Raw genomic sequence first — 15,037 nt, 5'->3', positions numbered from 1 at the left:
CTTATGTCAAGTTGGTAAAAGTGCTTTAGGCTCTGTTCACATCTGCGTTGGGGTCCCGTTCTGACGTTGTGTCGGAGGTTTCCATCAGAACGGGACCCCGAGCAGACACAAACTGACATCGACGGAAAACAGAGGTCGTTTTGCTGGAGCAATAGCGTAGTCAACTAAACTACTGATCCGGAGCACAAAAGAGACAAACGGAAACCAGGGGCACCGTCTCCGTCATCATTGAAATCAACGCAGATGTGAACAGAGCCTTACAGTCATTTATGTTTTATCTGTTTCTGGGAAAGCATGTAGACAACCAATATGGGTGACAGTACAGTACAACTTCCACAGGGGCTCCACCCAGCATATCCAGAATCCATAATAGCCAATCTGCCCAAGGGTGTGCAACCTGTGCGACAGCACAGAGCGCATCACTCCTCCTGAGTAAAGGGCGCGTCGCAGTGGAGTCGGAAGCACCAGGCATTCAAGCGAGTGGTGTATGGGCTCAATATAAAGTCAATTAACCTGTACACCGCTCGCTTGGCTTTCCAAGAAAAGCTGGTCAGAAACTAAGCAGCACAGCGCTCACATGAGCGCTTCTGCCGCTTTGTTTTAGCGATCGTTGGGGGTCTCACTGCTTGGACCCCCACTGATCAAAACTTCTGATATGTCACTATGACATGACAATAGTCATGTGTGGCTCCCTGTTAGTGCCACACAGCCCCCTCCCAGGTAGTGCCACACAGCCCCCCTCCCAGGTAGTGCCAAACAGCTCCTCTCCCTGGTAGTGCCACACAGCCCCCCTCCCTAGTAGTGCCACACAGCCTCCCTCCCAGGTAGTGCCACACAGACCCCCTCCCAGGTAGTTCCACACAGCCCCCCTCCCAGGAAGTGCCACATAGCGCCCCTCCCTAGTAGTGCCACACATATATGGACAGTGATGTGAGGGGCAACTCCAAATCCGGGGTCCCAGGCAGAGCGCTATTAGTTCTCTGCCTGGGACTCTAGCTCTGCTTCTGACATCACTGTCCAGTGATATCAGTGGCAACCCCAGACCCAAAGTCCCAGGCAGAGCGCTACTAGCACTCTGCCTGGGAGTTGGTAGCCTAGTAAATGACAGAGTAGGGAGCTACCGCCCTGCTCTGCCATAGCGTTGAATAATATCTGCGTCCAAAGGACGCAGATACTATTGAATGTGGCTTCACTACCGTTCTAGCAGCCATAGCGGCTACTAGCGGGGCCACTGGGCATGGGGGGCCAGTGACAGACCGCTATGGCTGCTACAACGGTAGTTACGCCGCCTCCTAGACAGGGGCTCCCTCTAGAAGCAGAATCCCGGCGGCAACTCTCTGGCCGGGGATTCCACTCCTAGAGAAGCCATGACGGCAGTGTCAGCACCCGGCGGCCGAGTGGGTCCCCTATGGCTGGGGTCTACCTCCCTAAAGGGAATCCCTGACGTCACTGTCCATATATGGAAAGTGACGTCAGTTGCACCTCCTGGAGCGGCACCTCCTGGAGCGGAATCCCCGACCACGGCGTTGCCTACGCTGTGGCTGGGGATTCCGCCTCTAGAAGGAGTCCAAATGGCTGCAGGGGGTGGGGTATCGCTATCTATAAGGAGGGTGGCACTATCTACACGGGCACTGTGGCACTATCTACATGGGCACTGTGGCACTATGTGGGCACTGGGACTTTATATATGGGCACTGGCACTAGGGGCAGCTAAGGGGGCATTATACTGTATGGGGCATTATACTGTATGGTGGCAGCTATGGGGGGCATTATGCTGTATGATGGCAGCTATGGGGGGCATTATACTGTATGGGGGAATCTATAGGGGCATTATACTGTATGGGGCAGCTGTGGGGGCATTATACTGTATAAGAGCAGCTATGGGGCATTATACCTGAGGCAAACTAATTAGCAACGCGCGTCGAGGCTAGGTGACCAGACACACCCCTGACTATTCACCTAGGTGAGCTATTTGCATTCTTATGTTATTACCTGACAAGACAACCAGTCTCTAGTTACATATATATATATATATATATATATATATATATATATATATATATATATATATATATATATATATACACTACCGTTCAAAAGTTTGGGGTCACCCTTATATTTATCAAATGAGTTGCAAAATGAGTTGCAAAATATAGTCAAGACATTGACAAGGTTAGAAATAATGATTTTTATTTGAAATAATAATTTTCTCCTTCAAACTTTCGTCAAAGAATGCTCCATTTGCAGCAATTACAGCATTGCAGACCTTTGGCATTCTAGCTGTTAATTTGCTGAGGTAATCGGGAGAAATTTCACCCCATGCTTCCAGAAGCCCCTCCCACAAGTTGGATTGGCTTGATGGGCACTTCTTGCGCACCATACTGTCAAGCTGCTCCCACAACAGCTCTATGGGGTTGAGATCTGGTGACTGCGCTGGCCACTCCATTACAGATAGAATACCAGCTGCCTGCTTCTTCCCTAAACAGTTCCTGCATAATTTGGAGATGTGCTTTGGGTCATTGTCCTCTTGTAGGATGAAATTGGCTCCAATCAAGCGCTGTCCACAGGGTATGGCATGGCGTTGCAAAATGGAGTAATAGCCTTCCTTATTCAAAATCCCTTTTACCTTGTACAAATCTCCCACTTTACCAGCACCAAAGCAACCCCAGACCATCACATTACCTCCACCATGCTTGACAGATGGCGTCATGCACTCTTCCAGCATCTTTTCAGTTGTTCTGCGTCTCACAAATGTTCTTCTGTGTGATCCAAACACCTCAAACTTCGATTCGTCTGTCCATAACACTTTTTTTCAATCTTCCTCTGTCCAATGTCTGTGTTCTTTTGCCCATATTAATCTTTTCCTTTTATTAGCCAGTCTCAGATATGGCTTTTTCTTTGCCATTCTGCCCTGAAGGCCAGCATCCCGGAGTCGCCTCTTCACTGTAGACGTTGACACTGGCGTTTTGCGGGTACTATTTAATGAAGCTGCCAGTTGAGGACCTGTGAGGCGTCTATTTCTCAAACTAGAGACTCTAATGTACTTGTCTTGTTGCTCAGTTGTGCAGCGGGGCCTCACACTTCTCTTTCTACTCTGGTAAGGGCCTGTGTGTGCTGTCCTCTGAAGGGAGTAGTACACACCGTTGTAGGAAATCTTCAGTTTCTTGGCAATTTCTCGCATGGAATAGCCTTCATTTCTAAGAACAAGAATAGACTGTCGATTTTCACATGAAAGCTCTCTTTTTCTAGCCATTTTGAGAGTTTAATCGAACCCACAAATGTAATGCTCCAGATTCTCAACTAGCTCAAATGAAGGTCAGTTTTATAGCTCCTCTAAGCAGCAAAACTGTTTACAGCGGTGCTAACATAATTGCACAAGGGTTTTCAAGTGTTTTCTAATCATGCATTAGCCTTCGAACACAGTTAGCAAACACAATGTACAATTAGAACACTCGAGTGATGGTTGCTGGAAATGGGCCTCTATACACCTATGTAGATATTGCATTAAAAACCAGACGTTTGCAGCTAGAATAGACATTTAGCACATTAACAATGTATAGAGTGTATTTCTGATTAATTTAATGTTATCTTCATTGAAAAAAAACTGTGCTTTTCTTTAAAGAATAATGAAATTTCTAAGTGACCCTAAACTTTTGAACGGTAGTATATATATATATATATATATATATATATATATATATATATTATTTTCAGCTGTATTTTGCTAGGTGTTGAAGTTCTACTATATCCATTTCCCAAGTTTCACATTGTTTGTATGTTGCTGTATCTCCTAGATGCGTCATGTGCATTATCTTTTCACTATATCTTAAACTGGGATTCACTTTATTATTTTATCACATAAATTTGATAGCTATTCTGTGGCTGGTTCACTGTTTCAATAGAGACTTGTTATATACTGTCGTTCTACTATATAATAGCTCCTTATTCCACTGTCATTGTGGTTCTTAACTATAAATTCAGTATGTCTATTGGTTTCTCTTGGTGATCCATCACTTATTTTATCATGTAAATAGTTATGGTTGCATGACTCTTTTTTCCTATCTTGGTTGTATATTTGCATGGAGTTGCAGCTACGTTCAATTATTGGTTTGGATTATATATATGTATAATTATACTGTATGGGTCAGCTATTATGCTGTAAGGTGGCAGCTATGGGGGTATACTGTATGGGGCAACTATGGGGCATTATCCTGTATGGTGGCAGCCATGAGGGCACGATACTGTGTGGGAGGTACTATGGTGGCATGATACTGTGTGGGCTGAATCGGGTGTGTATGGGCGTGATTAGAGGTGTGGCTTAAAAGGGAAAAACAGACTTCCGGTTCCGGCGCTGGGGATGCAGGACGCGAGTGACTGAGCTCCCGCTCCCGTCCAGCCTGTAAGCTCGCAATAGTCGCTACGGCAACGATAATCAGCGGGGAAGTCACCAGCCTTGCACACGGCAACATCATCGGTGGTGCCTGTATGGACAGGTACCTCCTCAGAAGCGCGCAGAAGCCAGCCATGGAGGAATCAGCCGCGGCCGTGGTAAAGGGAGGTAAGATGGCGGCGCTTCCCACCACTGCGACCCTGCTATACACACAGGAAGATGAGCTGCAGCACCATCAGTCCCAGCTTTCAAGCCCGGCAGAGCATGTACTGTCCGCTCTTCCAGTAGCCATTGACTATGTAACCCTGGCCCGTGAAGTAGCCAAACAGATAGCGCCAGACCTGCAAAAGGCGCTGGAAAAAACGGTGCAAGATTCTCTAAACCGCGTGCATGCGGAGCTGGCACAAGTCACTATCAGAGCTGATGAGTTAGAACAGCGTATGACGCTGCTGGAGGATGAAAATGAACGCCTGCAATCCAAACTCAAAGGGGTGCTGTCTGTTACTGCGCAGTTGGGGGACAAGGTGGAGGATCTGGAAAACCGCTCCAGGAGGAGCAACCTGCGACTGGTGGGGCTGAAAGAAGCGGTGATATCTGCTGATTTGCAACGAGTGTGTGAGAGGACATTGCCGGAAGCCTTAGGTCTCCCCCGTCCATGCCGGGTGGAGAGGGCGCATAGAGTGGGGCCGGACCCCAGAAACCTCCCAGCAACAGATGACCACAATTCACATCGTCCCAGACAAGTGATCTTCAAACTGTTGGATTACAATGACAAGGTGGCACTCATGAAAGCTTTCCGTAGCAGATCGCGTCCTTTGGAAATAATGGGCATGAAAGTGCTACTATTTGAGGATTTCTCGGCGGAGGTTGCAAAACGAAGGCGGGCTTTCAGCAAGATCTGCACTGCGCTGTTCCAAGCGAGAATACGCTTTAGCCTGCAGTACCCAGCCATCCTGCGGGTGTTTCAAGAGAACGGGCGGAACAAGGTTTTCACCACTCCACAGGAAGCGGAGGACGCACTTGCGGAGCTTTGTGGGAACAGATCACAGCAAGAGGAGCGTCACAGTCCAGTACATAGTCCGCAGCGCAAGTCAAGAGAGGACAAAAGGAACCGGCTAAATATGGAGCGTAACTGGGCAGAAGCCTTAATGCCCACACCTGGAAGATCCCGGGGGGGTCGAGCCGGAAATAGAGGGGACTCTCCGAAGCCGCAGAGGCGAACACGGGACCGCACCCGATCCACGTCTCCTGATTGACGGACGAAGTCCTTTTTTGGCGCATTTTATTTAAGCTGTTGTGATGATGTTTTGTGGACGCTGTAGACCAATTGCAGATTCCGACCAGATACAGATAAGTTTAAAGATAATCTGAAAGTTATTGAGGGGGATATTTTGCGGTCTTATACAGCACTATGTATCGGTCAATAGTTGACCTATTGTTACAATGCTACAATGTTATCAAGGTTGAAGTATATGCATTCTGATATTTCCCTGCTTTTTCACTGCAAGATATTTGTGAGGGAGTTAGATCAGGATCTGAGATTGTCCCTGGTGGGCTGGATTGAACGGGAGTGATACAATGCCTCCTCCACGCAAGGGATTAGTGTTATCTGTTACAATGGCAGACTGAGGGAAATTGTGGTAGGAGATAGGGGACACGGAGGTAGGGAAACCTTGAGGCGAAGCAGGGTTCATAGGGAAATGTGAGGATGCAATCCTAACGGACTCTAGGCTGTTAAAGTAATGATAAGGGAATGTACATAAGGGTGCGCAGGTGACAAAGAGGTACTGAGGGGGCAAAGGCAGGTGTTACTTCCTCATAGAAGGAGCCATATAGGCAGGCTGGGGGGGGAGGGGGAGGGAGGGGCGCGTTCTGGCATAACAGAAAAAAGTGAAGTCACATACACCAGTGGGTATTAAGGGACTGCTAACCCTTGCCGCAGGTGATTTTATGATTTTGTTAGGTAAGGGATGGTTGGCCTTGTTGGTTCTGGCTTACAAGCCAGGGTTTGGTTATGATGTTAATGTTAATGTTTGTACATGGCTCTTGGGAAAAGACGGATCTGACTCCCTGGACTCCACACGACTTTTAGGCATTTTAGCTCATCTTAAACACGGTCCAATAACATGAAAATAGTTTCTTGGAACGTTAAAGGGCTGAGATCCCCACAGAAACGGACCAAACTTTTAAGGCACATGAAACGATTGCATCCTGATGTGGCCCTATTGCAGGAAACTCACCTTACCGAGCCGGAGTTTAAGTATTTGCAAAAGTTCTGGGTGGGTCAGGTTTTTGGCTCGTCGGCAAGGGAGGGTAAGGCGGGAGTTATAATTCTGGTACATAAAAACTTTGCGTTTACGCTGGTGTCCCAGGAGCGGGATGACGAGGGCCGTTGGATCCATCTAGTGATGGAGCATGCAGGGGAAACCATCAGTATTCATAATGTGTATGGCCCAAATACGGTTAACACTGGTTTTTTTGGTCACTTGGAAACCCAACTCCAGCAGGATCGCACTAGGTTTTTGATTTTAGGGGGAGACCTTAACACTGTAAGGTCTTCAAAGGAGGATAGGAGCGCAGGGACTAGTTCGCAGAGAAATAGAGATAAGATCTTGCCCGACTTTTTAAGACATATGGCCCTAATAGATGCGTGGAGGAGTTTACACCCAGATGCGCGGGAATATACACATTTCTCTCATGTTCATCAGTCATGGTCGCGTATTGATTATTTGTTAGTTAGTGACGCAATGGCGCGACGTTTACGTGAAGCGGCAATTGAAGATTTAGTTATTTCGGACCATGCTCCGGTTACCATTACATTGGCTGACACAGTAGCTACAGGAACGGATTTTATCTGGAGGTTTCCCGCTTTTCTGGCAAAGGATGAGGGCTTTACACAGAAGCTTAAGGGGTGGTGGATGGAGTTCGATGGGGATAATGTAGCGCATAGCTCGGAACCGTCATTGTATTGGCGTACAGCCAAGGCGGTAATAAGAGGGAAAATCATGCAGTATATGTCTAATCTTAAACGTAAGACGACCGAAGGATACAAGGCAGCGAGCGACAGATTACGGCGTGCGTACACAGCATTCCTACATTCACCATCAATGCTATTGGGGGAGGAATGGAAGGAAGCCAAGCGACAGTTTGATCAATGGTTAGACAAAAGAGAGAGTATTTACGGGTCCCAATTTGATGCTGATTTAATGCGTTTCGGCAATAAGGCGGGCAAATTATTAGCGCGGTTAGCAAAGGGGAGGTATGCACCGGCACATATTTCAACACTTAAAGAATCAAACGGAACTCCTACCTCGGACCCAAAAAAAAATCAATACCATATTAAGTAAATATTACCAAGCCCTTTACTCAGAAACACCCATAGATCTCCAAAAAGGGAGGGAATTTTTGGAGAAGGTGAAGTTGCCAGGGCTCACCCAGGAGCAGAATGGTCATTTGAGCGTGGAGATTACACTAGAGGAAGTTTGGAGCGCCATTAAAACATTATCTAACGGAAAGGCCCCGGGTCCGGATGGATTCACAGGGGAGTTTTTCAAATCTCTGAGAGAGGAAATCAGCCCTACCTTAGTGGCATATTATAATACTTTACTAGGAACGGGAGCTTTACCAGCAGAGGCCAAGGTAGCGCATATAAAGGTGTTACCCAAGAAGGGGAAGAATCCTCTTGACCCGGGGTCGTACCGCCCCATCTCGCTGATAGATCAAGATCAGAAATTGCTCACAAAAATTTTGGCCAATCGACTGGCTATGTATCTACCCATACTGGTGGGAAAATCTCAGGTAGGCTTTGTAAAGGGCAGGGCTGCAGTGACAAATTTACGCAAGGTATTGACGGTGCTAGAAACAGTCAGGCACGATCCCCAGCCAGGTACCAGGCCGGCACTTTTAGCGCTAGACGCAGAGAAAGCCTTTGATAACATACAATGGGAATGGCTGGGGATGGTGCTAGACAAAATGAACATTCAGGGAGATTTCCGGGTCTTCCTGAAGGGAGTCTACAATAGCCCGCAAGCACGTGTTCACTCCTCGGGGTTCCTATCAGATCCCTTCCAATTACATAAAGGAACACGACAGGGTTGCCCCTTGTCGCCCCTGCTATTCAATCTAGCACTGGAACCTATGGCCAGATTCTTGGAGGAATCGGATATGTTCAGAGGCATTCAAGTGGGATCTTGTGCAGTGAAATTAGCCCTGTTCGCTGATGATGTCATACTTTTTATGTCAAACCCTCAGGAGCATTTAGGGAAGGTTTTTCAATTTTTGCAGGAATTTGGGCAATGCTCGGGATACAAAGTCAATATAGCTAAGAGCGAACTGCTGGAGTTGGGCAGGCCATTGCCAAAGACCTTTTGGCAATCCTTGGGTTGCGGGATATCACCGGTGGAACACTGCATTACCTATCTGGGTATCAAAATAGGGAGGGTACCAGACACTCTGTATGGCCTAAATTATCCCCCGTTAATTAAAAAAATACAAGCGGAACTCACTAGATGGGGCCAATTGCCGTTGTTCCTCTTGGGAAGATGTCATCTGATCAAGATGGTTAGTTTTCCTAGATTGCTATACCCCTTTCAAACGCTACCTCTCTTATTGAAGCATGTGGATGTCTCGAAATTGACGGCTTCATTCACTAAATTTATATGGGCAGGAAAAAGGCCGCGCATAGCACTCACCAAGTTCATGATGGGTAAACAAGAAGGGGGTGTGAACTTTCCGAATGTCAAGGGTTATAACGTGGTCTGTCTTATGCGTCATGTAGTAGATTGGCTTCATGAAACAAGCAATTATTCCAATTTAGATCTGGAAGGGGAGTATGCTTCACCTTGGAACCTGAAAGCTTTGTTACATTGTAGAATCGCTTCTCTTCCGTGCCGTCTCAAAACCTCCATTGTATTGAGAGATACAGTTCTAGCTTGGAAAGTGGTACGTAAGCAGTTTGGGTTACCCCACCTGGTATCGAAGTATATGCCGTTGAGCGGTCATCCGGAGTTTTTACCGGGAATGGACAAGGGGGACGGAATTGCCTCATGGGGGAGGGTAGGCATTGGTAGCGCAGGGGATCTTATGCATACAGAAGAAAAGAGGTGGTTAACTGGGGAGGAAATCACTGCTAAACTCAGACCCATAGTAGATAGAGTAAATTTTTTGCAAGTACTTCAGGTACGAACATTTTGTACCTCCAGGCTCAGGGATTTGAGTAAGGAAGCTACTACGCACACTCTGGATGAGGTCATAGGTCCAACAACTGGGCGGGCGACCATTTCAGGAATGTATAGAGCATTGAGAGAGGGTTTTGTTCGTCCGCAATTAAGGATTAGTTTTAAAAGCTGGGAACAGTGGACTCAGGATCCAGATATAGGAGAGACCATACTGGGGGGTTGGGAGACGGTACGGAAGAGTGTGATAAATGAGAGCTGGAGGGAAACCTATTTCAAGTTGATGCATACAGCTATATATGGCTTTAATATCTTGCCCTCACAATCTTTCCCTGATCGCATTACAAGTTGTCCCAAGTGCAATACACCACTGACGAATTTGTGGCATGGAGTGTGGGGGTGTGTACATACGAAATGATTTTGGGGGATGGTACAGAAATATATTAAGGACCATTGGAAAACGAATCTCCCAATGACGCCTCAAGCGCTACTATTCCATCAGGCGCGGCCGCCAGAGGAAGAGGGTGCTCGAGGAGTAAGATCACCTCCCGTGTTGGTGCACACGATTTTACTGGTAGCTTTGAGATGCCTCCTGAGTCACTGGTTAGAGGCAGACACGCCGGGGTTAGAATTGATTGTGTCACGGCTGAAACAGTTATTGGTTCTTGAGAGGGTGGAGGTGGAAAGGCGGAAGGAAACGGGAACCAAGAAGCTATTTGATAAGTGGCAAGTATTTATAGAAACGCAATGTACAACAGCCGAAATAGCGGAAATTGTTAGGCCTTTCCAGTACACAAAGTGGTACTGCACGCAGCTCTTGGCAGGCGTTTTAGGGAGGATGCAACTGTGAACCAGCTGGGGGAGAAAGGATGAGTGGAAACTCATTGATGATCTAGGTGGTGTTGGAGTTGGGGGAGTCATGTTTGTTTGGTCCATCTGAAGATCGACAATTATGCCATGTTTCTATGTTGGTGTGTTTATATGTTATGTTGAATTTAATTTAAAAGTTAATTCCATGACAGTTGAGTGCTGCGCACTCATGATGTAACTCTTACGTGAAATGTTTGTAAGAAAATGTGAAAACTGACAATAAAAAGGATATTTAAAAAGGGAAAAACAATGTCCACTGTGCGATACTTGACAGTCGGGAATTATGCCTTTGTGGTGAGACACATTTGCTGCATAATTTCTTGTTCGCACAATGCAGATTTTATGTGATTTTTGCATTGCCAAGACAACCCTATTCAAAAATAAGCTCCAAACCCTCGCGATGAGCTGTTTCCACTTGTCAAGTTGCTTTTTCCCATTAATGTACCATTGCATGGTAGACATTTGTTCTGTTACATAGAGGGCGATCCCAGGTCCCTAATACGGATTATGGACAGGGCCGTCTTTTTAAGACAACCCCATTAAATTAACATATGCAAAAAACTCTCCAAATATGCACTGTGCAAACAAGGCCATAGTAGGCAGAATTAGCATTGAGAAGTCTGGGAAAGCTGGGTGACAACCACTAAAGGAGCTGCACTGTAGTGGCCAGCAGCTTTCCCTATAAGGTGCATGGCTGTGTGGCCGCACACCTTCCACGGTCCCCCTACTCACTAAACTTTAAAGCCTGTGCACTGCCACGGGCGATGGGCGGATGCAGTGGCTTCGCTAGCACCGAAGGGAGAACCGGTGCTAGCGACAGCCACATTCACATGTATTTGCGTCCCCAGGACACAGATACAAATGAATACTATAAGCTGCAAGCCATGTAAGGCCTGCAGCCAGGGGCGTAACTAGGAAAGACTGGGCCCCATAGCAAACTTTTGACTGGGGTCCCCCCTCCGCTGGGTATCACACAACCCCCCCTTGAAGATAGTGCCTCTCTATAGATTCCACCACACAGCGCCCCCCGATAGATAGCACCATACACAGTCCCCTGTAGATAATGTCTTACAGCCCCAATCCCCCTGTAGATAACGCCATACAGCCCCCATGTAGATAACGCCATACAGACTCCCTGTAGATAACGCCATACAGACCCCCCTGTAGATAACGCCATACAGACCCCCCCTGTAGATCACACCATACAGACCCCCCTGTAGATAACGCCATACAGCCACCCTGTAGATAACGCCATACAGACCCCCCTGTAGATAACGCCATACAAACCCCTCCCGTAGATAACGCCATACAGACCCCCATGTAGATAACGCCATACAGAACCCCCCTGTAGATAACGCCATACAGACCCCCCCCTGTAGATAACACCATACAGAACCGCCCCCTGTAGATAACGCCGTATAGCCCCCCCCCAAAAAAAAAACGGCCTATAGTTTGTCCTGCAAAAGACATGCATCCCCTATCCGAAAGTCCCCCCAAGTTCTCCATGACTAACCTCGGACTTCCGGAGTCTGCGCAGTTCAATAAAAATGAAAGGAGCGCTGGTCACGCATGCGCACAAGCGCGACCAGTGCATAATTCATTTCTATGGAGCTGCAGACAGCCCCGGAAGTCCGAGGTTTGTCATGGAGAACTTCGGGGGACTTACGGGTCCCACGTTCTCCTTATCGCTGCCAGCGATCTCACATGTATCCCTATCCCTATCCTGTGGATAGGGGTTGCATGTCTTTTGTAGGAACAACCCCTTCAGTGGCGTCACGCTGTAGCAGCCATAGCGGCTGCTAGCGGAGCCTCCGGCCATGGGGAGCCGTGTATTTCCTTCCCAAATTAGGGGAATCCCAATAAGTGAATTCCTTCGAATCCGACGGAATTGCTCCAAATTTGAAGATTTTAAATGCGAGAGGCTCAGGATCTAACATCCCGCTTTGAGAGCAGGGGGTACCCTAAAAACCTGATTAAAAAAATCATACAATAGGGCTACAAGATACAATAGGAAGGAAATCCTTGACAGAGTGAAAAAGGATAACAGTGACAATAGAGTACGATTTATTTCGAGATATGGATCTCATTGGAACCTATTACATAATTTAATGACAAAAAATTGGCCACATCTAACATTGGACAAAATAATTGGTTCAATAGTTGGTAACACACCAAGCATGGTTCCAAGGAAGGTTCCTACCTTGAAAGAGCTCTTAATTAGTTCTGAGTTCAAAAGAAGGACTCTAGAAAATGAATCATGGTTAAAAAAAACACCCGAAAGGGATGTATATCTGTGATTGTTGCAAATATGTCCTTAAGTCTGATAGTTTTTCTGATAGTCAACATAAAAGAGAATTTAAGGTTTATAATTTTATTAACTGTCGTTCAACTATGGTTGTATATTCCATCACTTGCCCGTGTGGAAAACAATATATTGGGAAAACCAAACGAGAGCTACACATACGCATAAGTGAACATCTCTCAGATATTGTAAAGAGTGAAATAAAAAACCCATTGGCAGCACATTTGAAAATACAACATAAATAATCGCCTACTGGTTTAAAATTTATGGGGATTTACCAACTATTAGGAGACAGAAGGGGTGGTGATCGTAATCGTATCCTCTTACAGAAGGAAACCATGTGGATCTACACATTGGGCACCTTGAATCCCAGGAGACTCAATAATGAAATAAAATTTATGTTCCTATAATTTCCTTATTAGCAGCGGATAAATGTATTTTCGCTGGGCTGGCTGTTTACCAGCGTCCCAGGCGATCTCAATGTATCCACTGCTAGATATTTAGTTGGTTTTGACTGGTGGGAAGCTCCTTTCATCCGTTTTTCCAGACACTGATCTGATATGGTGCGACTTAGGGGCACACCTGAGACATTTTCTTTTGCTCAAAAAGCATAGGCCTTCTATTGTATATCAAAATATCCTCTAGCTGAAAAAAATAGTATGTATAATTATTGACTCTGCCTCTGAGTAGTCCTTTCGTTACAGAAATGGACTCACTCCCTGCCATCCAGAGGCAGACATCAAATCGCTTTCACTAAAAATTTAACTTTGTAAGGTAATCATTATCATAATATAAATGAATGGGCATTATAATACATGGATTCATTGCTCTGCCTCTGGTTGGTGGGGTGCATTAATAGGCATAGGACCAATTCTCTGCCATCCCAGGGCGAACAATGGATTCCTTACCTATTGCTCTCTTGGGATTTAATGTATTTAATTAATTAATTGATTATCTTTAACAAAGAGAATTGCCTTTATAATGTATTCATTTATTTTTTACATTTTACTTTTTATTTATCATTCTTTATTATTCTTTATTATGTTATAATTTCTGTTATGTTACTTTTATTTTGTAGAGAGGACATCGCTGATTATCCATAAATATGACAGGAGTTAATAATTATACCCTGTGACCTATTATTGGTATATATTTTTGATTATCTATGTATGTGTATTTTCCTTTATATACTGGTTTGATAAAACAATTATGATAACTTATAAAAATAGGGAAATATATACAAGACTCTGTGTCTTAGTACTAATTTAAGCAATAGAGTGAATGTCTATTTAAAGAAAAAGGGACTGTTCCCTTTAAGCTTGATACTATAAATATACCACATTCTATTGCATCTACTGAATGGCTCTGAGGAAATCCTGGTCAGGGATGAAACGCGTCAGCTGATCAATCAAAATATGCTCGGCAGGTAGTGACGTTACTTTTGGACTCTGCATCTCTCCTTGTGTCCTTTTGGCCGCCTCCAAGTGCTTGAAAGTAAGGACTTTGCAAATATTAGGAGGAGCTGAAGCTGTGGCCGGTGATTCCGCTCCCGTAGAAATCCCTGACGTCACTGTCTATATATGTGTGTGTGTGGCATTATCTACAGAGGGAAGTGTGTGGCAGAAAATTTACAAATTAAATTCATCTGTTTATAAAACGGACAGGGAAAAAAAAGGATGCAAAACCGGCGTTAAAAATGGAAACACGGCCCGGAACGGAAACGCAACGGGTGAAAAACGAAAACGGCAGTTTTTATTGGCCGACACTCGGACCCTGTCATGTGAATAGAGCCTTAATTCTTTATTGTTTTGTTATACTTCCATTGAGTTGTTTTATATTATAACAAACTTGGTACTTATTTGCAACATAATTGTGTTACAGGTTGCCCACTACAAGTGGTATTAGCTTCACTGGATGCAAAACAAATCCAAACACAGGTCAATCTTGCTTGGCAGCACACACCATACAGGTAGCGGGAAAAGCGGCTAAGCCGACGTCCCACGTGGTAACTTGCCATGTACTCCGCAAAACTTAAATTGCAGGGAGACTACTGCCGTTGTACACTCTCGGCGTGTGTACAGCACATTGAATGGACGGCAGCTCAGATAGCTTCCATGCAGTTCTCAAATAGCTTCCATACAGTTCTCTGGGGCATTTGACCTGGGTCTTCTACCACTCAGTACCCATCACGTGTGACATGCTCTAAACATCTTTACTGGTGCTTCATGAACTTTTGTCATGGCACTGGTTATTATGTTGTTTGGGTACTGTATGGTACTGTTATTAGCACTGTATTGCAGC

Source organism: Rhinoderma darwinii, chromosome 10, assembly GCF_050947455.1.
Source record: "Rhinoderma darwinii isolate aRhiDar2 chromosome 10, aRhiDar2.hap1, whole genome shotgun sequence".
Classification (NCBI taxonomy): domain Eukaryota; kingdom Metazoa; phylum Chordata; class Amphibia; order Anura; family Rhinodermatidae; genus Rhinoderma; species Rhinoderma darwinii.
The sequence above is the reverse complement of the archived record's forward strand: the minus strand, read 5'-3'. Positions refer to the sequence as shown.